The sequence below is a fragment of the Dreissena polymorpha genome, chromosome 13 (genome assembly GCF_020536995.1).
Source record: "Dreissena polymorpha isolate Duluth1 chromosome 13, UMN_Dpol_1.0, whole genome shotgun sequence".
Lineage (NCBI taxonomy): Eukaryota > Metazoa > Mollusca > Bivalvia > Myida > Dreissenidae > Dreissena > Dreissena polymorpha.
The window spans coordinates 60,086,280-60,107,919 of record NC_068367.1 but is presented as its reverse complement, the minus strand read 5'-3'; the positions used below and the strand labels follow the sequence as shown (position 1 = coordinate 60,107,919).

Sequence of the window (21,640 nt, the reverse complement as noted above, 5' to 3'; positions counted from 1 at the left end):
GGTTGGTCTGTTGGTTGGTTTGCGCCAACTTTAACATTTGCAATAACTTTTGCAATATTGAAGATAGCAACTTGATATTTGGCATGCATATGTATTTCATGGAGCTGCCCATTTTGAGTGGTGAAAGGTCAAGGTCATCCTTCAAGGTCAAAGGTCAAATATATGGGTCAAAATCGCTCATTTAATGTACACTTTTGCAATAATTCAATATTCAAGATAGCAACTTGATATTTGGCATGCATGTGTATCTCATGGAGCTGCACATTTTGAGTGGTGAAAGGTCAAGGTCAAGGTCATCCTTCAAGGTCAGAGGTCAAATATATGTGACCGAAATCGCTCATTTTATGAGTACTTTTGCAATATTGAAGATAGCAACTTGATATTTGGCATGCATGTGTTTGTCATGGAGCTGCACATTTTGAGTGGTGAAAGGTCAAGGTCAAGGTCATCCTTCAAGGTCAAATATATGGGTCAAAATTGTTCATGTAATGTCACTTCTGCAATATTGAAGCTAGCAATTTTATATTTGACATGCATGTGTATCTCATGGAGCTGCACATTTTGAGTGGTGAAGGGTCAAGGTCAAGGTCATCCTTCAAGGTCAAATGTCATATACAGGGACATAGTGTTTCACATTAGTTTAAACATTTGTTTTAGCTTGATTTCATCTAAAGCTTAGGGCTTTTTGAAACCCTCTATAGAGTCCGTTTCCTGCGTGAAATCAGTACTTGGTGTCTTTGGGTATATCTAAAGAACACTCTCACAGTGGTGATTGAACCTGTGTTCTCCTGGTCGCTAGGAGGTCACTATATCCACTATATGATGGTGACCTTTTGAAATTTAGATTATTTAAGAACATCATTTAATATGGATGGAGTTCAATTCTTAAAACTTTTGTTGTCTTTTCCAGGGGCATGAAGAGGTGGCCTTAATCTTGCTGGACAAAATAGACGACCAAAATGTGATAAACAAGCCAAATAATGATATGAAAACGTAAGTTGCAACTTGCCAGGTATTTTTTTTTGCTCATCTGAAAATGAAGTGCTCATGGTGAGCTTGAACGGTCACCTTATGGCCGGCTTCAGGCATTCATTGTGTGTCATTTATTGTGTGCTGTCCCCTTTAAGCTTGTTACCACTCTGCTGGCCACATTAATGACGCATTTATGACTTGATGAAACTTTGTCAGAATGTTTGTCAACCTGTTATGCACATAAGGTTGTCCAAAATCAGTCAGCAAAATTGTGTTTCCCTTGGATTTCTCGTTAATCCCGCCCCTGAATGATAAAGATCATTTACATCTATTGGATTTTATGAGATGTATGATTGAGAAATTAATAATTGATCAGATGTCCTACTACAAACACAGTAAAAATATTTTGCTGATAAATGGATATTAAAAGGAAACAAAAAATTGAACCATTGCGTACCAATTTTGTGTGACTATATTTCAATATTGAGCATGAATTTTGAAAATGTGTTCCCATGGGCATTTAAACGTGCATTCCATAAAAAAGTGATTTTTCTGATCTACCTTATTTATTAGCATAGGCTCTGCCCAGGATCTCATGTTGTTCTATGTTTTACAGGCTACTACACATTGCGGCGAAGCAGGGTTTAACTCCAGTGGTTCAGAATGTCATGTTGTTCTATGTTTTACAGGCCTCTACACATAGCTGCCAAGCAGGGTTTAACTCCGATGGTTCAGGATCTCATGTTGTTCTATGTTTTACAGGCCACTACACATAGCTGCCAAGCAGGGTTTAACTCTGGTGGTTCAGGATCTCATGTTGTTCTATGTTTTACAGGCCACTACACATAGCGGTGAAGCAGGGTTTAACTCCAGTGGTTCAGGATCTCATGTTGTTCTATGTTTTACAGGCTACTACACATAGCTGCTAAGCAGGGTTTAACTCCGATGGTTCAGGATCTCATGTTGTTCTATGTTTTACAGGCCACTACACATAGCTACAAAGCAGGGTTTAACTCCGATGGTTCAGGATCTCATGTTGTTCTATGTTTTACAGGCCACTACACATAGCGGTGAAGCATGGTTTAACTCTGATGGTTCAGGATCTCATGTTGTTCTATGTTTTACAGGCTACTACACATAGCTGCTAAGCAGGGTTTAACTACGATGGTTCAGGATCTCATGTTGTTCTATGTTTTACAGGCTACTACACATAGCTGCTAAGCAGGGTTTAACTCCAGTGGTTCAGAATGTCATGTTGTTCTATGTTTTACAGGCCACTACACATAGCTGCCAAGCAGGGTTTAACTCCAGTGGTTCAGGATCTCATGTTGTTCTATGTTTTACAGGCCACTACACATAGCTGCTAAGCAGGGTTTAACTCCAATGGTTCAGGATCTCATGTTGTTCTATGTTTAACAGGCCACTACACATAGCGGTGAAGCAGGGTTTAACTCCAATGGTTCAGGATCTCATGTTGTTCTATGTTTAACAGGCCACTACACATAGCGGGGAAGCAGGGTTTAACTCCAATGGTTCAGGATCTCATGTTGTTCTATGTTTTACAGGCCACTACACATAGCTGCTAAGCAGGGTTTAACTCCGGTGGTTCAGGATCTCCTGTTGTGCTATGTTTAACAGGCCACTACACATAGCTGCTAAGCAGGGTTTAACTCCGGTGGTGCAGGATTTCATGTTGTTCTATGTTTTACAGGCCACTGCACATAGCGGCAAAACAGGGTTTAACTCCGGTGGTTCAGGATCTCATGTTGTTCTATGTTTTACAGGCCACTACACATAGCGGCGAAGTAGGGTTTAACTCTGGTGGTTCAGGATCTCATGTTGTTCTATGTTTTATCCCATCATCAGACATGCATTGTCGAAATAAACCACTTAGGTATATATTTTCCTTTATTTCGGCAATGCTGAAATATAGCTGTCATGCGCGGCGGAGGATGGTCAAATTATTCGGAATCAACTATAAAGTAATCATTTTTAGTAAAATGGAATCAGATTCAACAAGACAAACAATTTGATACCAAGATGTAATATATTTTAAACACAAAATGCAACTCAAAAAGCAAAAAAAAACATTATTTACAAATATTAAGTGTGCATACTCGTGACGTCATTATTAACACGTCATACGACACAATTCATGTTCTTTCACGCTAAAGTTGCAGTTGTTTAGTGTGTTGTTTTCATTATTACTTTATTATCGGGGACGTAGAGGTATGATAAACTGAAAAACAGGTTAGTTACTGATCTTTTTGTAAGGTATTAGGCTCGGCACGATTAAAATAATAAAACAATGTTTGCTTAAAATAACTTTGGGATTTTCCGTGTAGTTCTATCTTCCTGTACTATTTTTAACCAGGTTTTCCGAAGGAAAAAACTGGTTATTAGATTGGCGAATGCGGGCGGGCTGGCTGGCTAACTGACTGGCGGGCTGGCGGGCGGGAGGAACAAGCTTGTCCGGGCCATAACTATGTCATTCATTGTCAGATTTTAAAATCATTTGGCACATTTGTTCACCATCATTGCACGGTGTGTTGCGCGAAATAATTACGTCGATATCTCCAAGGTCAAGGTCACACTTTGAGTTCAAAGGTCAAAAATGGCCATAAATGAGCTTGTCCTGGCCATAACTATGTCATTCATTGTGAGATTTTAAAATCATTTGGCACATTTGTTCACCATCATGGGACGGTGTGTCGCACGAAAGAATCACGTCAATATCTCCAATGTCAAGGTCGCCACGACTAAAAATATATTTAAAAAAAAAAAATTACAAAGGGGGTTAATTTTGTTTGTTCATTTCAAAAGTTCAGTTTGAGTTTTCTCCCTTTATCAGATTTTTTTTACACAATAAAAACCTGGTTTTGTGACAATTTTGTCCCTTGTTTAAGAAATAATTTAAGACTAAGAAAATTTATGGGATAAATAGAATACTAGGTCGGTGCCAAATAAAGCAAAGTTTATTTTGCTCGGCACAAAAATCTGAACCACTCGACAAGGCTCGTGGTTCAGATTTTCAAAGCCTCGCAAAATAAACTTCGCTTTATTCAGCACCAACCAAGTATTCTCTATTTACAGGCCACTACACATAGCTGCAAAGCAGGGTTTAAATTTGGTGGTTCAGGATCTCATGTTGTTATATGTTTTACAGGCCACTACACATAGTTGCAAAGCAGGGTTTGACTCTGATGGTTCAGGATCTCATGTTGTTCTATGTTTTACAGGCCACTACAGATTGTGGCAAAGCAGGGTTTAACTCTGGTGGTTCAGGATCTCATGTTGTTCTATGTTTGACAGGCCACTACACATAGCGGCAAAGCAGGGTTTAACTCCGGTGGTTTAGAATCTAATTGTGTTCTATGTTTTACAGGCCACTACACATAGCGGCGAAGCAGGGTTTAACTCCGATGGTTCAGGATCTCATGTTGTTCTTTGTTTTACAGGCCACTACACATAGCTGCTAAGCAGGGTTTAACTCCGGTGGTTCAGGATCTCCTGTTGTGCTATGTTTAACAGGCCACTTCACATAGCTGCTAAGCAGGGTTTAACTCCGGTAGTGCAGGATCTCATGTTGTTCTATGTTTTACAGGCTACTACACATAGAGGCGAAGCAGGGTTTAACTCCAATGGTTCAGGATCTCATGTTGTTCTATGTTTTACAGGCCACTACACATAGCTGCTAAGCAGGGTTTAACTCCGGTGGTTCAGGATCTCCTGTTGTGCTATGTTTAACAGGCCACTTCACATAGCTGCTAAGCAGGGTTTAACTCCGGTGGTGCAGGATCTCATGTTGTTCTATGTTTTACAGGCCACTGCACATAGCGGCAAAACAGGGTTTAACTCCGGTGGTTCAGGATCTCATGTTGTGCTATGTTTTACAGGCCACTACACATAGCGGCGAAGTAGGGTTAAACTCTGGTGGTTCAGGATCTTATGTTGTTTTATGTTTTATCCTATCATCAGACATGCATTGTCGAAATAAACCACTGTGGTATATATTTTCCTTTATTTCGGCAATGCTGAAATATAGCTGTCACGCACGGCGGAGGATGGTCAAATTATTCGGAATCAACTATAAAGTAATCATTTTTAGTAAAATCGAATCAGATTCAACAAAACAAACAATTTGATACCAAGATGTAATATATTTTAAACACAAAATGCAACTCAAAAAGCAAAAAAAAAACATTATTTACAAATATTAAGTGCGCATACTCGTGACGTCATTATTAACACGTCATACGACACAATTCATGTTCTTTCACGCTAAAGCTGCAGTTGTTTAGTGTGTTTTTTTCATTATTACTTTATTATCGGGGATGTAGAGGTATGATAAACAGAAAAACAGGTTAGTTACTGATCTTTTTGTAATGTATTAGGCTCAGCAAGATTAAAATAATAAAACAATGTTTGCTTAAAATAACTTTAGGATTTTCCGTGTAGTTCTATCTTCCTATACTATTTCTAAAGAAATAATTTAAGACTAAGAAAATTTATGGGATAAATAGAATACTAGGTTGGTGCCAAATAAAGCAAAGTTTATTTTGCTCGGCACGAAAATCTGAACCACTCGACAAGGCTCGTGGTTCAGATTTTCTAAGCCTCGCAAAATAAACTTCGCTTTATTCAGCACCAACCAAGTATTCTCTATTTACAGGCAACTATACATAGCTGCAAAGCAGGGTTTAAATTCGGTGGTTCAGGATCTCATGTTGTTATATGTTTTACAGGCCACTACACATAGTTGCAAAGCAGGGTTAAACTCTGATGGTTCAGGATCTCATGTTGTTCTATGTTTTAAGGCAACTACAGATTGTGGCAAAGCAGGGTTTAACTCTGGTGGTTCAGGATCTCATTGTGTTCTATGTTTGACAGGTCACTACACATACCGGCGAAGCAGGGTTTAACTCCGGTGGTTTAGAATCTCATTGTGTTCTATGTTTTACAGGCCACTACACATAGCTGCTAAGCAGGGTTTAACTCCGGTGGTTCCGGATCTCCTGTTGTGCTATGTTTAACAGGCCACTACACATAGCTGCTAAGCAGGGTTTAACTCCGATGGTTCAGGATCTCATTGTGTTCTATGTTTTACAGGCCACTACACATAGCGGCGAAGCAGGGTTTAACTCCGGTGGTTCAGGATCTCATTTCTAAAGGGGCCAGTCTCACAGTAGTTGATAACAAAGGTAAATGTGCTGCTTAAAGTTAGAATATCAATTACAGCAATGACATACCATTCAAGCGATTGCAGCACCTTCATCAAAGAGGATCCTTCTTATCATTGTATGCCAGATTCTTATGTCTAGTTCCTACACAGATGCAAGGGGATGTTATAATGCACTAAGGAAATAAACTAGCCCCAAAGATATTGATTTCTATGTACACACTGTTAAACGCTTGCACTTGCACAGAAAAAATAATGTTTGCTTGTGCTATCGATTGAAATATTTTTGACAAAGTTTAAATGGGATAAGACAGAATGCATTCACACAGTTAATATGAAAATCTAAGTTCCTTCTTTCTTTTTTAGCGCTTTATTATTATTTGGTTATTGATATTACAAGTGTACAACATTTGAATGCTCCCCTGTGGGCATTGAAAGTGAGTTTGTGGGCATGTAAAACAAAATTCTATTCTTTATGTATATCCCAGAAATATTTAAAGATCTAAGATACTTATGGTAGCAGACCACAGTAGACATACACTCTCTCGGAGCAGCGGACGCCTTCTTGATCTCCACCACGCTCAATTCAGAAAACAACACACCTGCAATCATAAAAACACATTTGCTGCACACAAGTAGTCTGAAACTTACATTTAAGATAAATAAAGAGCATATGAAACCTGTACAGGTGATACTAATGACAAAAATGCAAGAATGACAAGGCTGCAAAAAGGGGCTTTAAAATCCACTTTTTACCATGTACGAAAGTGGCTAGGAACGAATGAAAGGTAATGATAGCCTGCTTTTGGAATGATATTTTTACACGCAAAACATAGCACAACCCATCAAACCATGAATAAATACCAGGTATCCAGGTGGTTTCTGCGCAATAATTCACAGCGTGACCCTACTAGCGATTCCAGCTTAAAAAGAACTCAAAATACAATATGCCTACCGCAGTTTTCCTTCCTGAGTAACAAAGAACACAACAACAACAACAGGTCATGACCCCACAGTTTTGCATTTGAAAATGGTCATATTCTCAGGATTTAATGCAATTTGGGGATACAATAAGACCTATTACCCTCAAATTTGACATTGAAACCAACCCTTTTCCAATATTTTACTTTTTAACCCGGGCCAATTCGCATATTTCTGCTTCCTACCATGTACTGCTACCTATGATATGAATTGGATAAAACATGTGTCTTCTCTTTAAATTTCATATTTTCCGGTGCCTCTTTTATATTTTTGTTCTGAGAGCGTGTATTATTACCATATTAGATTTTACTGTTACTTGAGATAATAAGTACAGTACTTGCCTGATGTATTTCTTCCAATGTTATTATGCATTAAGTTCCCCTGTGTATTAACCTTGTGCTAGTTGCGACGGTTAGTGTTTTTTTTTTCTGTATGTCTATCTCATAGTTCTTGTGTTTTATTGTTCTTTTAAATCAGAAATTAGATTAAAAAAACAGCATTATGTATTGATCAGGGCTAAGCATATGATGTGGATACTTAAGACCAATTGCTATAGGAACATTATTTATGTTCATAAAGATTTATTTTATGAATAGGAGGTTACTCTGATTAAATGATAAATTGCTAAAATAGGCTGTATCAGAAATATGTTTATAAACAGGTTGTAAAATTGCAAATTGCTTTGGTTAAAAGGACTTGTTCTGAAGTTAAGCTCTTTGCCTTTGTATGAATATTTTCTCATGTCTTATTTATATGTATGCTCTTACTGGCTTTGGAATCTTTGTATGTTGTTAAAAATCTAAATAATAAAATTACATCACTATCAATTATGAAACTGTTTCTTTAAAAGTATTTACATCTAATCCTGTTTATATGTATTATCATTTTCCCATGACATTATATGCACCAAGTGATGTGAAAAAGGGTCTTATGCCATCTAATCATGTTTATATGTAAAATCATTTTCCAATGACATTATATGAACCAAGTGATATGAAAATGGGTCTTATAGGCTGTCTGGTCTGGAGCTACCCTGCCCGCAATCAAGGCACACAAAGTTTAGTGGTCTCATTAGCGGACTGGGAACCTTCTGACTAGACTCCACAAATATGCAGGCTGGTTTTGAGCTATGCTGGCCCAGCTATGCTGGCCCAGCATATGTCATAAGACCCATTTTGCACACTTCTGATATGATCTGTCAATATCCTGCTCTAATTGGCTTTGTATGCTTAAAGCGAAAGTCATTGACACATCAGTCTGTTGTGATGACTTCATGTGTGTATTATGTGCAAGTTTTTTCCATGACATGCTCTTTTATACGATCTTTTAACCCTTTCCCACTAAGAATCAAATTGAAAATGCTATTTGCAAACAGCATAAAACCAGAACAGCCTGTGAGTAACTCGCAGTCTGTTCAGGTTTTATGCTGTTTGCTGCTCATCAGTATCTAAGGATTGGAAAGAAGCCTTTAAAACTTGAATATAGTAAGAAAGGTCTTCAATTAAATTTAACTTTCTAAGGGACTAAAAACATGTCAAAATATGTATCTAAGTGGTAAAGGGTTGAAACCCTGCTGTAATGTGCTCTGCATGCTTGCTATTCTCCTTTTCTAGGTTACTCTCCGGCGCTAAGTTGTGCGCCAAACGATCGGGTGGCTGACTGCCTGGCTATTATTCTCGCTCACATGTCCTTCGCTCCCTCTATGTCGAGTACTTTCTGCAGGTCAACACATAACGACAATAATAACTCAACCCTAGGTAAGGAAGTAATAATTCAACATTGGGGATTGTAACAAAAATAATAAATCAACATCAGTTAGGGAACAACATTTATCATTCAATGTTAGGTAAGGAGGTAAATATTGCTATTTGTTTGTGTAGAGTTGTCAATTTTTCATTCAAAATACTTGTTAACTGGAACACTTTAGTAGATTTTCATGAAACATCACTGAAATGATTCTTGGTTAATTCTCATTCCAAGTTGTTCAAATTGTTACTAATAACTCTAGGGATGAAGGTGAAGCAATTAACTGCTACTTTGAAATTGTTATTTATGTGTAGAGTTGCACTTAAATTTTTGGAGAGGGGGGGGGCAAGGCAGTTTTCTTTAATTGGTGTAGAAAAAGTCTTAACCATTCTTAAAGTAAAATCTCTTAAATCATTTTTTAAAGCGGGTATATACAATTTTTATATGTGCTGAATTGTAAAATATTGATACAAATATGTTATAATAACACACAATATGTAAGAAAAATGATACTTTTAAGACAAATTTCATAAAATACAGCAAATACAAATTAGCGCCCCGAGGCGATTGTGACGAAGATAATTCGTAATTATTTTCCTACAATAACCGATGCATTCGTCTTTTTAGTAAGTGTTCATGTGTCGTATGAATCGATATCGCTGCAGGAATTTCAAATGAACCGTTAAACTAAATTTAGATTCACATCGTACATGCATGATATACATGCTGGCGAATTCGGCTGTACAGCCTTTTTTGATTTCAGAATTGAATATCTGGCTTATTTAGCATTTTTCGACACATGTTCTTCTTAACTTTTATTTTAGTTTATATTGAAATATATGTATAATAAGTTTTTTACACATTTTATATTAATTAATAAATATTTGACAAGATCGTATATACCCGCTTTAAATGTTCTCAAATCAAGTAATCACATTTCATGTATTAGAGTTTGGAAATGGTCCTTTTCTTTGTAAAAACAAGTCCCAAAGGGGTACATGGTTGTTTGTTAAATGTTTATATAGAGAACAGTTAATGCTTGCTACCTAACCAATCTTAAAATAAATGTTATGCCTGCATGAAATTTGCAAGAACATATTTGTTCTTATGTTTTATTTTGGTTTGATTGGAAACTGAGTCTTGAAAGGTCAAAAACTAGGTCAGTGGGTAAGTAAGAATAAAATGTTTTTAACCGTCTAAAATTTATTATTGTTACCCAATTTTTCCCAAACTTGCTCAAAGATGTGTTTGAAAAACATCTTGGCCAAGTTCTGAAGTGGATTTTGTGAGGGTCATACATTTTAAGTCACAAGAGCAAATCGAAGAAAAAGCTTGAGATCGCTGCAGTTTCATAACTTATTAAATATTACAATTCTGCCAATGAATGCTTTAACATTCGTATTACCTGTGCATGTTCTAACATAAGCATGACAATGTGCAGTGTAATCTATTGTTACATTCTTGACAGGGATTACATCCTTATTATACAACATTCCTATCAATTTAACTGAACTAAAGTGTTTTAACATGTTTGTACATAATATTTTATTTTCATTTCTGTACATGTATCTTTGATTGAATTTGAGTGCTTTGATGTGTCTACTTCAGGTGGAACTAGAACCCTTGAGATACCCCACAACGATAGTACCAAAGAACAAAGTCTACCAAGCTCAGATTCTGAATTCTACTAAACCCCATTTAGATTATTTTGCAAGATATATTGTTGTTTTGTAATCTTGTTCACTTTGTATTACACAACTTTTCATAACCAGAGAAGCAAATATATTTTTCTAATTTTGTGTCTAAGTTACTTGACAAATAATAATGAGTTCAGTTTAAGATTAGAGTATTGTTCAAATTTGTATAATTCTAGTTTCATGGCACTTAAGAACAAATCTTTAGAGGAGCATGTATTGCTTGTCTCATGTATATGTGTGTGTGTGTTTATCCAATATAATAATAGGAAGAAGCTGTTAGAATGTACACAGAGGATTAAATTTATATCACACTAAATAAAAACAATATAATTATCAATATTATATTTTTTGGCTTTTAAATTTAAATTATAATGCAAACATAATTTATTTTCAATTTCAATTCTAACACTTTCAAAACACTGCTTAACACAACAGGTAGAACTAGTTAATTCTAATGATATCTTGTCTGAGCACAGTTTTGATCCATTCCTTATCAACACATATTGCCCTACCAGACTGATTAGAGCACTGGACTACGTATCCGAGAATTGCAGGTTTGATCCCCAGTCAGGCTGCATAGCTTGTGTGGCAAAATTGGTTATTGGAAACCCTTCCATTGCCTTTTCTATCCTACCTCTGATTCAAGTAGTGGAGTTGTCAGTTACTGATCGCTAACTAAGGAAAAATGTGAGTTGGTTAATTGACAAGTGTTATATTATTAAAATACTGTTGAAAATGGGGGGGGGGGGGGAATCCATCTGAACAAAATTACAGGAATGCTTATGGCTAATCATTGTAAACATTATTACAGTAATACTGCCCAACCTCTTTTCAACCTTGACCTAAGTTGAATTGTCCTGAACCAATAGAGGGTATCAGTGTGTATAAAAAACTGTCTCTTGTTCAAAGCAAGATTGGAAATTAAATTATGTTTTATGCTCCCGGTAGGGTGGCATATAGCATTTGCACTGTCTGTCCGTCCGTCCGTCTGTCCGTCCTTCTGTCCGTCCAAAAACTTTAACATTGGCCATAACTTTTGCAATATTGAAGATAGCAACTTTATATTTGGCATGCATGTGTATCTCATGGAGCTGCACATTTTGAGTGGTGAAAGGTCAAGGTCAATGTCATCCTTCAAGGTCAAAGGTACAAAAACAAATCCAAGGGAAGTAATAAGCTTTAAAGGGAGATTATTATTTGTACCTGCCAAATGATACATTTTTTTTTAAATCAAAGCGGAGCATTAGGGGGCATTGTGTTTCTGACAAACACATCTGTTGTTTTTTATAGACTGGACATAGCCACCAATCCACATTATAGACGGACTATGTTATGAATCACTAGATACGTACCGTTTTTCTTGCATATGTATTTCCAATAGTCTCATGTAATCCAGATTTACAATTACAATTGAATTATTCTCTCCAATCATGACAATAGATGTGTTCCATGTGGCCACAGATTAAAATGTATTACCTAAACTGCCATAAAATCAAAGCATCTTATATTTTTCAAGGCTCAGATGAAAGTCATTTCCTTCTCCCAAGGAAACTAAACAGACATGTTGCATACTCGTTAGCTCCACTGACCAAAGGCCAGCGGGGCTAATGTCATGGTCCTGTGTCCGTCGTATGTGCGTCCGTGCGTGCGTGCGTTAACTTTTTCTTTAAACATCTTCTTCTCCTAAACTACTGGTCCAAATCTGATGAAATTTCTCAGGAATGTTCCTGTGGTGAACCTCTTTCAAATTTGTTCAAATTATGCCCCTGGGATCAAATTTGACCCTGCCCCGGGGATTCAAAAAATTGAAAATTTGCTTATATAAGGCCTATTTTGTGCAAACTTTATAAATCTTCTTGTCCATAACCATTAGGCCTAGGGCTACCAAATTTGGTATGTATTGACATCTTATAGTCCTCTACCATGTTTGTTAAAATTATGCCCCTGGGGTCAAATTTGACCCTGCCCCAGGGGGGGGGGGGGGTCATCAAATTGAAAATTTGCTTATATAAGGCCTATTTTGTGCAAACTTTAAAAATCTTATTGTCCATAACCATTGGGCCAAGGGCTACCAAATTTGGTATGTAGTGACATCTTATAGTCCTCTACCAAGTTTGTTCAAATTATGCCCCTGGGGTCAAATTTGACCCTGCCCCAGGGGATCAAAAAATTGAAAATTTGCTTATATAAGGCCTATTTTGTGCAAACTTTAAAAATCTTCTTGTCCGTAACCATTGGGCCTAGGGCTACCAAATTTGCTATGTAGTGACATCTTATAGTCCTCTACCAAGTTTGTTCAAATTATGCCCCTGGGGTTAAATTTGACCCTGCCCCGGGGGGTCAAAACATTGAAAATTTGCTTATATAAGGCCTATTTTGTGCAAACTTTAAAAATCTTCTTGTCCATAACCGTATGGCATAGGGCTACCAAATTTGGTATGTAGTGACATCTTATTGTCCTCTACCAAGTTTGTTCAAATTATGCCCCTGGGGTCAAATTTGACCCTGCCCTGGGGAGTTAAAAAATTGAAAATTTGCTTATGTAAGGCCTATTTTCTGCAAACTTTAAAAATCTTCTTGTCCATTACCATTGAGTCTAGGGCTACCAAATTTGCCATGTAGTGACATCTTATAGTCCTCTACCAAGTTTGTTCAAATTATGCCCCTGGGGTTAAATTTGACCCTGCCCCGGGGGGTTAAAAAATTGAAAATTTGCTTATATAAGGCCTATTTTGTGCAAACTTTAAAAATCTTCTTGTCAATAACCAATTTGCCTAGGGCTACCAAATTTGCTATATAATGACATCTTATAGTCCTCTACCAAGTTTGTTCAAATTATGCCCCTGGGGTCAAATTTGACCCTGCCCCGGGGGGTAAAAAAATTGAAAATTTGCTTATATAAGGCCTATTTTGTGAAAACTTTAAAAATCTTCTCGTCCATTACCATTGGGCCTAGGGCTACCAAATTTGGTATGTAGTGGCATCTAATAGTCCTCTACCAAGTTTGTTCAAATTATGCCCCTGGGGTCAAATTTGACCCTGCCCTGGGGGGTCAAAAAATCGAAAATTTGCTTATATAAGGCCTTTTTTGTGCAAACTTTAAAAATCTTCTTGTCCATAACCGTATGGCATAGGGCTACCAAATTTGGTATGTACTGACATCTTATAGTCCTCTACCAAGTTTGTTTAAATTAAGCCCCTGGGATCAAATTTGACCGTTCCCCAGGGGTCACAAAATAGAACATATGCTTATATCGGGCCCATTTTGTGCAAACTATAAAAATCTTCTTGTCCATAACCATTGGGCATATTTCTACCAAATTCGGTAGGTAGTGACATCTAATAGTTCTCTACTTAGTTTGTTCAAATTATGCCCCTAGGAACAAATTTGACTTTGTCCCAGGGGTCACAAAAATGAACATATGCTTAAATAAGGCCTTTTTTGTGCAAACTTTAACAATCTTCTTGTTTTTAATTATAGAGCTTAGGGCTACTAAATTTGGTATGTAGTGATATCTTATAGTCCTCTACCAAATTTGTTCAAATTATTCCCCTGGGCTCAAATTTGACCGGCCCCGGGGGTCACAAAACTGAACATATGACGTTTACCAGTGGAGATTACTGCGGCTGTTTGGCTGTGACCAACAACAACATCAACATCTTGTAAACATGAGATAAAACCCTGTCATTTAGTGCCATTTTAGGTCAGATGGTGACTGCTTACAAAGGCATTGAAGTAAGAACATGTGTTATGAATGTTTTTCTTATAAACTGAAAAAAGTCGGGTTTTATTTAAATATGTCGAAAGTGACCATATATCCGGATGAAAATATTTTGGATGACATGTTAATTTCATGTCTTTTTTTATAGTGTTAAAACCAGTTTAATAATATATTATTGATTTTAAAAACACAGCTTCCATGAACATAATTATTTCAAGGAAAGTCAATATATGATACTGCACGGTAAACTCAAACTTTGTATCGAAGAGAAGGTGTTGAAATAAATGAAGTGCAATGTCTTAACTATCGTATATGCTGCTTTTTAATAACTAATGATTCATTGTTCCATTTGTGAATCGTGACTGATCATGAATTGTTGAAATGATTGTCAATTGCTCAACAATCCATATATATTTCTGACCATTTTATAATTTTCTTAATATTAGTTATGAATTTATCTTAGAAGTCAAATGTATTACTTAATTAAATACATTTATAAATATAAAGAAATAATCTTTAGATTATCATAATATTCTCAGGCTTTGTTGATCTTAGGGATGTGTGGGTTGATGAGCAATTTCTCCTTTTATCACAATTATTTCTACCCTACCTGATCATTTCCTTCATATTCCATTTTAATTCAATTGACGTCTGCAACCTCTTTCAAATTGGGAAAGTCCAAAATGTGTTGTTTGGTAAAGGGTTAAGGAATTTTGATTCCTATGGGTCTTGTGAATCTGTTTCAAATCAAATGCGTAGATTTGATCTTCAGCATCTAAAAATATGTGAAATAGAAAGAACGACAATATATTTTGGAGAGATAAATGTACCTACGTTATAAGCAAAGGACCTGTGCAACAATTCCCAGGCTTTTTTGTCTGTTTAGTTAACACGGTAGTAACTTTTTCCATGTATAAAAATGCTCATCCTTCCAACTTTAAGCGCCCAGTGGGACGAGGGATAGAAAGAGAAAGTCACAATTTGCTTGAGTACATTTCAACCCATGCGCATTACACGTTTTTTTCGCAAAGAAAAAACAGTGGAGCGATGCAGGGCCATCATGGCCCTCTTGTTTTACAATTGCAGTGAGAGATCATAAGTTACAGAAGAGAATTAATACGGAGGAAAAAACTTGATAACAATTTTGATAATTATGCCCCCCTTCGAAGAAGAGGGGGTATATTGCTTTTCTCATGTCGGTCTGTCTGTCTGTCGGTCGGTCGGTCGGGCCGTCCACCAGGTGGTTGTCAGATGATAACTCAAGAACGCTTGGGCCTAGGATCATGAAACTTCATAGGTACATTGATCGTGACTCGCAGATGACCCCTATTGATTATGAGGTCACTAGGTCAAAGGTCAAGGTCACGGTGACTCGAAATAGTAAAATGGTTTTTGAATGATAACTCAAGAATGCATATGCGGCCAACAGGGCACACTCTGAACAATATTACTGAAGCAACTGGTCTGTAATCCTAAATCTATAATTATCAGTCCAATGAAACATCATCCTTTTAGTAAAATACAGTGGATCAGTAAAAATGTTATCAGAATATGAGATTTTGTATATTTTGTATATTAAATATTGTGTTAATGTTTAATTTTGTTGATTAATATAAATATAAGCAGGACAGGGGAGGTAATACACTATTATATCTTTCTTATATACAGGGGAAACAATTGCAATAAGTTTTTGTTACAGCATTTGCCTCCCTTGTAATCTATTTAAATTTTACCAAATGTAAGGCTAACTGCATTTTTGTAATGCATTGTATCAATAATCACCACCACCACCACCACCACCACCACCACAGTTGTTTACAGTGACAAAAAACGTATTCACACAATGGCTGCGACTACAACTTATAGCCCATATAGGGGGGCATGCATGTTTTACAAACAGCCCTTGTTGTTCTTGTAAAAAAAGGAGAAAAAGCAGGCTTAACTACTGAAACTTTAGATGGCTAAAAAAGTCTTTTATTGCTGGAAAAACAGCCTCTGTACATTGATGCCTGAATCAAAGGTGTATTTACGGGTTAGCTGTATATATCATGTAATTCAATTGTTCACAGGAAGGTTTGCCTAATATTTGTATATGTCGTTATTATTGTAGTTGGGACCAGGCCACTGATGTTTCATTTCTGTGCCACTCATTAAATGCATTTTGTTTTTAATTGGTATTAACATTATAAACATTTCTTCTTACTATTCATACAATTATATTGTATACATTTGAACCTGTTATTAAAAATTATTGTACAACAAAGTAAAAAGTTTTCTTGCCAATATTTCATCAGCTTTCTTGATAACTGTTTATTTCGAAAATTTTAAGCATTTGTTAACTTAATTTCAAGTTAATTATTTATTTTTAAGGGCACCGTTCAATGCTTTATTCATTTGTGATACATGCTTTGTTTAGGCAGCTGATGTGATTCGATTTAATTCAGTGATCACTCTTTCAAAAGAAATACTCACTTTGCATTTCATTTGATTGAATCTGCTTTATAATAATAATAATAATAATCTAATAATTGTAGTAGTAATAAATTGTATACATTTTAAAGAAAAGTATAAATGTGGTTACTGTTTGTAATTCAAGAAAATATAAATAGCATTCAGTGGGAAAGGTATTACTTATTAGTTTTGAAGAAATAGTTAATATATACATACTGACTTGGTGTGTTCTTAAGAATTTCTGCTGATATTTAAAGTTTCTGTTTTTTTTTTGTAATTACATTATAACAGACAGTACACATGTAATTATTTCTACTTCTTTGTAGTGTTGTTTGTTTATGTACATAAATGAATGTCTTGGCATTACGTTTAGAAAAAAATATATAACATGAAATATTTTTGTTCTATTATATGTGTTATTTGTTACTAGATTTTCTATATAACATGTTAGAGGAATTTAGAGATTTTAATAACAGTTTGTTTCATATAGTTCAATTGTTATATAATTGATAGGATATTTTTTCTAACTATGTCCCCTTGTCTTGAGTACCGTATATGCCATCTGTTTCCAAATGTTGTAGAAAATTAGTTTGCATTATATTAAGGTAGCGCACCTCTAATGATTTCCCGCGATTTCTTCGAAGGTTGAAGAGCCTACTATTAGGTGCCGTAGCCTAGTGGTTAAGGCGATAGACTAGAAATCTTTTGGGATATTCCCGCGCAAGTTCGAATCCTGCCGACGACGTATACTTTTTTGCGACGCGTTTTATTTATTTTCTAACGTAATTTGATTTAATATGGCATATAAGCTATATTTATTGTTAAATGTGTTGCAATTTTTATGCACATTCTTCAATTATTAAAATTAAAACGTTATGGCGAAATTGGGTGATTTACTGTTGAAAATACGAGCCATGCATGTTGCATTTTTTATTTTTATTTCAAAAAGTAAACGGTAAATCTGTCTATTTCTTGGTATTTTTGCTGTATATAGTGTTTCTATAAAAACTAAGTTTCAAATATGACTTAAATGATACTATTTTGTTTTTAACCGACCCAATTTTTACTTGGCTGAAATCACTTACATTTCATGGCGCTCTTCCATAGATAAAAATTTGTAAAAAATAAATGTCTGTAAAAGAATACTTATTTCATCTTGTTTAAACTGTAAACACCTTTACAGCATCTGTACACACCAACTGCAGGCCCATATTTGGAAATTTGAATGAATAATGGAACTTTTATATACCCCAGGAGTGAAAATAAACTGGACAAAAGCCGAGCGTGGGGGTGGTTTTGAAAAAATCGGTATATTTTTTTAAAAAGCATGGAAAGCCTACCTACCAATTTGCATGTAGTTCAGTGAAATGATGCTGATTAGGAAAATAATTAATTAGATTATATTTGGATATGTGCCCATTAGAGGTGCGCTACCTCCCCCCCCGTCTGTCTGTCTGTCGGTCTGTCGATAGACCAGTTCATTTCCAGTCAATAACTCGTCAATGGATTGACCGATCTGCTTGAAACTTCAATGTTAATTGGCCTTGAACAGTAGATGACCCATGTTAAAATTGGGGTCACAAGGTCAAGGTCACTGTCACAATAAGTGTGAAAATCATTTCCAATCAATAACTCGTCGAAGAATTGACCGATTGGCTTGAAACTTCACATGTGCATTAGCCTTGGACAGTAGATGACCCCTATTGAAATTGGGTTCACTAGGTCAAAGTTCAAAGTAATTGTCACAACAAGTGTGAAAATCGTTTCCGATCATTAACTCGTCAACAAATTGACTGATTGGCTTAGTACTTCACATGTGCATTGGCCTTGGACAGTAGATGACCCTTATTGCAATTGTGGTCACTAGGTCAAAGGTCAAGATCACTGTCTCAATAATCATGAAAATCTTTTCTGATCAAAAACTCTTCAACGGATTGACCAATTCGCTTGATACTTCACATGTGCATTGGCCTTGGACAATAGATGACCACTATTGAAATTCGGTCACTAGCTCAAAGGTCAAGGTAACTGTCACAATAAGTGTCTAATCCTTTCGGATCAATAACACGTCAACGAATTGACCGATTTGCTTTATACTTAACATGTGCATTGTCATTGGACTGTAGATGACCCCTACAGGAATTGGGGTTACTAGGTCACAGGTCAAGGTCACTGTCTAAATAAGTGTCAAAATCGTTTCTGATCAATAATTCGTCAACCAACTGACCGATTGGCTTGATACTTCCCATGCCCATTGGCCTTGGAAATAAGATGACCCCCTCTAAAATTGGGTCACTAGGTCAAAGGTCAAGGTCACTGTCGCAATAAGTTTGAAAATCGTTTCCAATCAATAACTCGTCAACAAATTGACTAATTCACATGTGCATTCGCCTTGAACAGTAGATGACCCTTATTGAAATTGGGGTCACTAGTTCAAAGCCCTCTTTGGGGGTGGGGGGCATATGTCTCCGACCACGGAACTCTTGTATTTGATAGCTTAATAGCAGTGTTTTCTTTAGTGAAGTTCTTTTCAATTTAAAAACTGAAGGGAGATTTTTTAAAAGTTAGTTTTTCAAAGTGGACTTTTTTTTAATTCACATGTTTATTAATTCATGCACTATACTTATAGCTTTTGTGTGAATTGGAACTATGAACAAGAGGCTCTTTTAAAAGTAACGTCCAAAGTCTGCTGTATTCTGTTCATTCTCAAATATTGGACTGTTCTGTTAACATTATTGTTTACCAAAAGTCCTGATCTGTTTCGCATACTTTGTTTCAACCCTGGAACATTTTACAATTTTTAGATCTCCATTTTTTTCTTTTCAAAATGGCGGCATCATGTTTGTGGGGGCGGGGGAAAGAAAATCCTTATTTCATTAAGGAAAAACTCAATTGACCAATCAAAAGTGCTGAAACTCATACAGGTTTTAAATATTGTATGCATCTTCTGGGTTTAGCCACTGATAATGCTAACAATCCAAAGAGAAACATACCTTAACAGTTGAATGTTTATTTCTTGTGCAAACTGACATTGGCCAAGCTATGGGAAAACAGGGCTAAAGGTATGTGTGTAATGTGTCGTCCCAGATTTCTTGTGCAAACTGACATTGGCCAAGCTATGGGAAATCAGGGCTGAAGGTATGTGTGTAATGTGTCGTCCCAGATTTCTTGTGCAAACTGACATTGGCCAAGCTATGGGAAATCAGGGCTGAAGGTATGTGTGTAATGTGTCGTCCCAGATTTCTTGTGCAAACTGACATTGGCCAAGCTATGGGAAAACAGGGCTGATGGTATGTGTGTAATGTGTCGTCCCAGATTTCTTGTGCAAACTGACATTGGCCAAGCTATGGGATAACAGGGCTGATGGTATGTGTGTAATATGTCGTCCCAGGTTAGGCTTTGCAGTCCGCACAGGCTGATTAGGGACGGTGCTTTCTGCCTGAACTTGATTTCCTTTAAAGAGACCTTTTCACGTTATCATACATTGACACAAATATTTTGTTTTTTCAGATTAACCTTGTTTTGTAGTTTAATGTTTTTACTAGGAAACAGTAATACTGAACATTTACCATGCTCTAAAATATCCATTATATGCATCTTTTGACAATTAGAAACCAAAACATTGCAAAGATTTACAAACGGGAAACGATTGTATAATTTGGAAAGTTCTAGTGTTATAAGTATATTTTGTGACATTACTAGGATTGCTTCTATTAGGAATGGAATACATGGAGTGTTATGTAAGCATGGATGGCTGAGTGGTTTCAGCGCTAGACTTTTACTCCAAGGGTCAGTTGTTCAAGCCCGGGTGTAGATTCCTTTTTTCTTTTTTTAATTTAATTTTATTTTTTATTCTGAAATCTTTTAGTTTGGATGTTTACATTTATCAATTTAAAGCATTTTATGACACATTTCCAAACTTGCAAATACTGTCGAAAGGTCCCTTAAAGAAAAGATTTCCTTAAAAAACAGAAAATTGCATGAAAGCGGACAGTTTTGCCCAGATTAGCCTGTGCGGGTTGTGCAGGCTAATCTGGGACGACACTTGATGGTCATGCATTAAGCCCAGTTTTCCCAGAGCAAGGCTCATATACAATGTGTGTTTTCACTGATATTGTGTTGGCTATTGTTAGGTTGGCTAAGATTGAATTGTATAATAGACCGGTGTGGACATGATATTAAAATTAGCAGCATTTTCTAATTGAACATTCCATGCTTGGTTATTTATAATTTGTATTGAGTTTTTTAATAAATCTTTTGATTATATGATATCCTGTCATGATTATGTACTCATTCTAAATTCAAATACAAACAGCCATTATCAGCTACAAGCATTTTCTGTGTGTGTGTCAGAGAACATGTATGGGCCATAATCCTTGTGTTTGTCATAGCCCTTTTCCACTCAGAAGCAAAGTGGAAATCCATATTTCATAGAAAAAACCTGGACAATAACGGCCTTAAGGATGCTTTGTAAAACATAACGTAAAGTTCATTATCTTCATGGACAAATCTGGTGATTTTTTTATCTGAAGTTTGTTTTAAAAATTAAATTTTGGACATTATTATCTTTTACCATATTAATGACATTCCACCCTGTCTATATAATAAGTTTGTAAAGGACTATACTCAGCAATATCAAACGGGTAATGATTTAATTATGATAAACAAACTGATTTTAGGAGATTTCCATTTGCTGATAGGGTTCTTTACCGGTATATTGATTACAAGTATACAGTTCAGAGGTATGTTTGTTCAAAATGTAAATGACCATTACATTTTTGAAAAGATACTTTTTGGGAGTATTTACACTCATTACAATTATTTATGTGTAGATGTATTGACATATTACAAGCAAATTTGAAAAAAAAAAGTTATATTTATATTTAATTCTC

General features: G+C 36.0%; 1 protein-coding gene across 1 annotated transcript in view; it reads left to right on the top strand.

The window, feature by feature from the left end:
- LOC127855998 (serine/threonine-protein phosphatase 6 regulatory ankyrin repeat subunit A-like) overlaps positions 1-21,413 on the top strand; it is a 282,105-nt gene extending 260,692 nt beyond the window's left edge. Inside the window, exon 28 of the mRNA XM_052391934.1 lies at positions 19,061-21,413. The gene's annotated coding sequence lies outside the window, so the exon portion shown is untranslated. The remainder of the gene's footprint in view (positions 1-19,060) is intronic.
- The last annotated feature ends 227 nt before the right edge of the window (positions 21,414-21,640 follow it).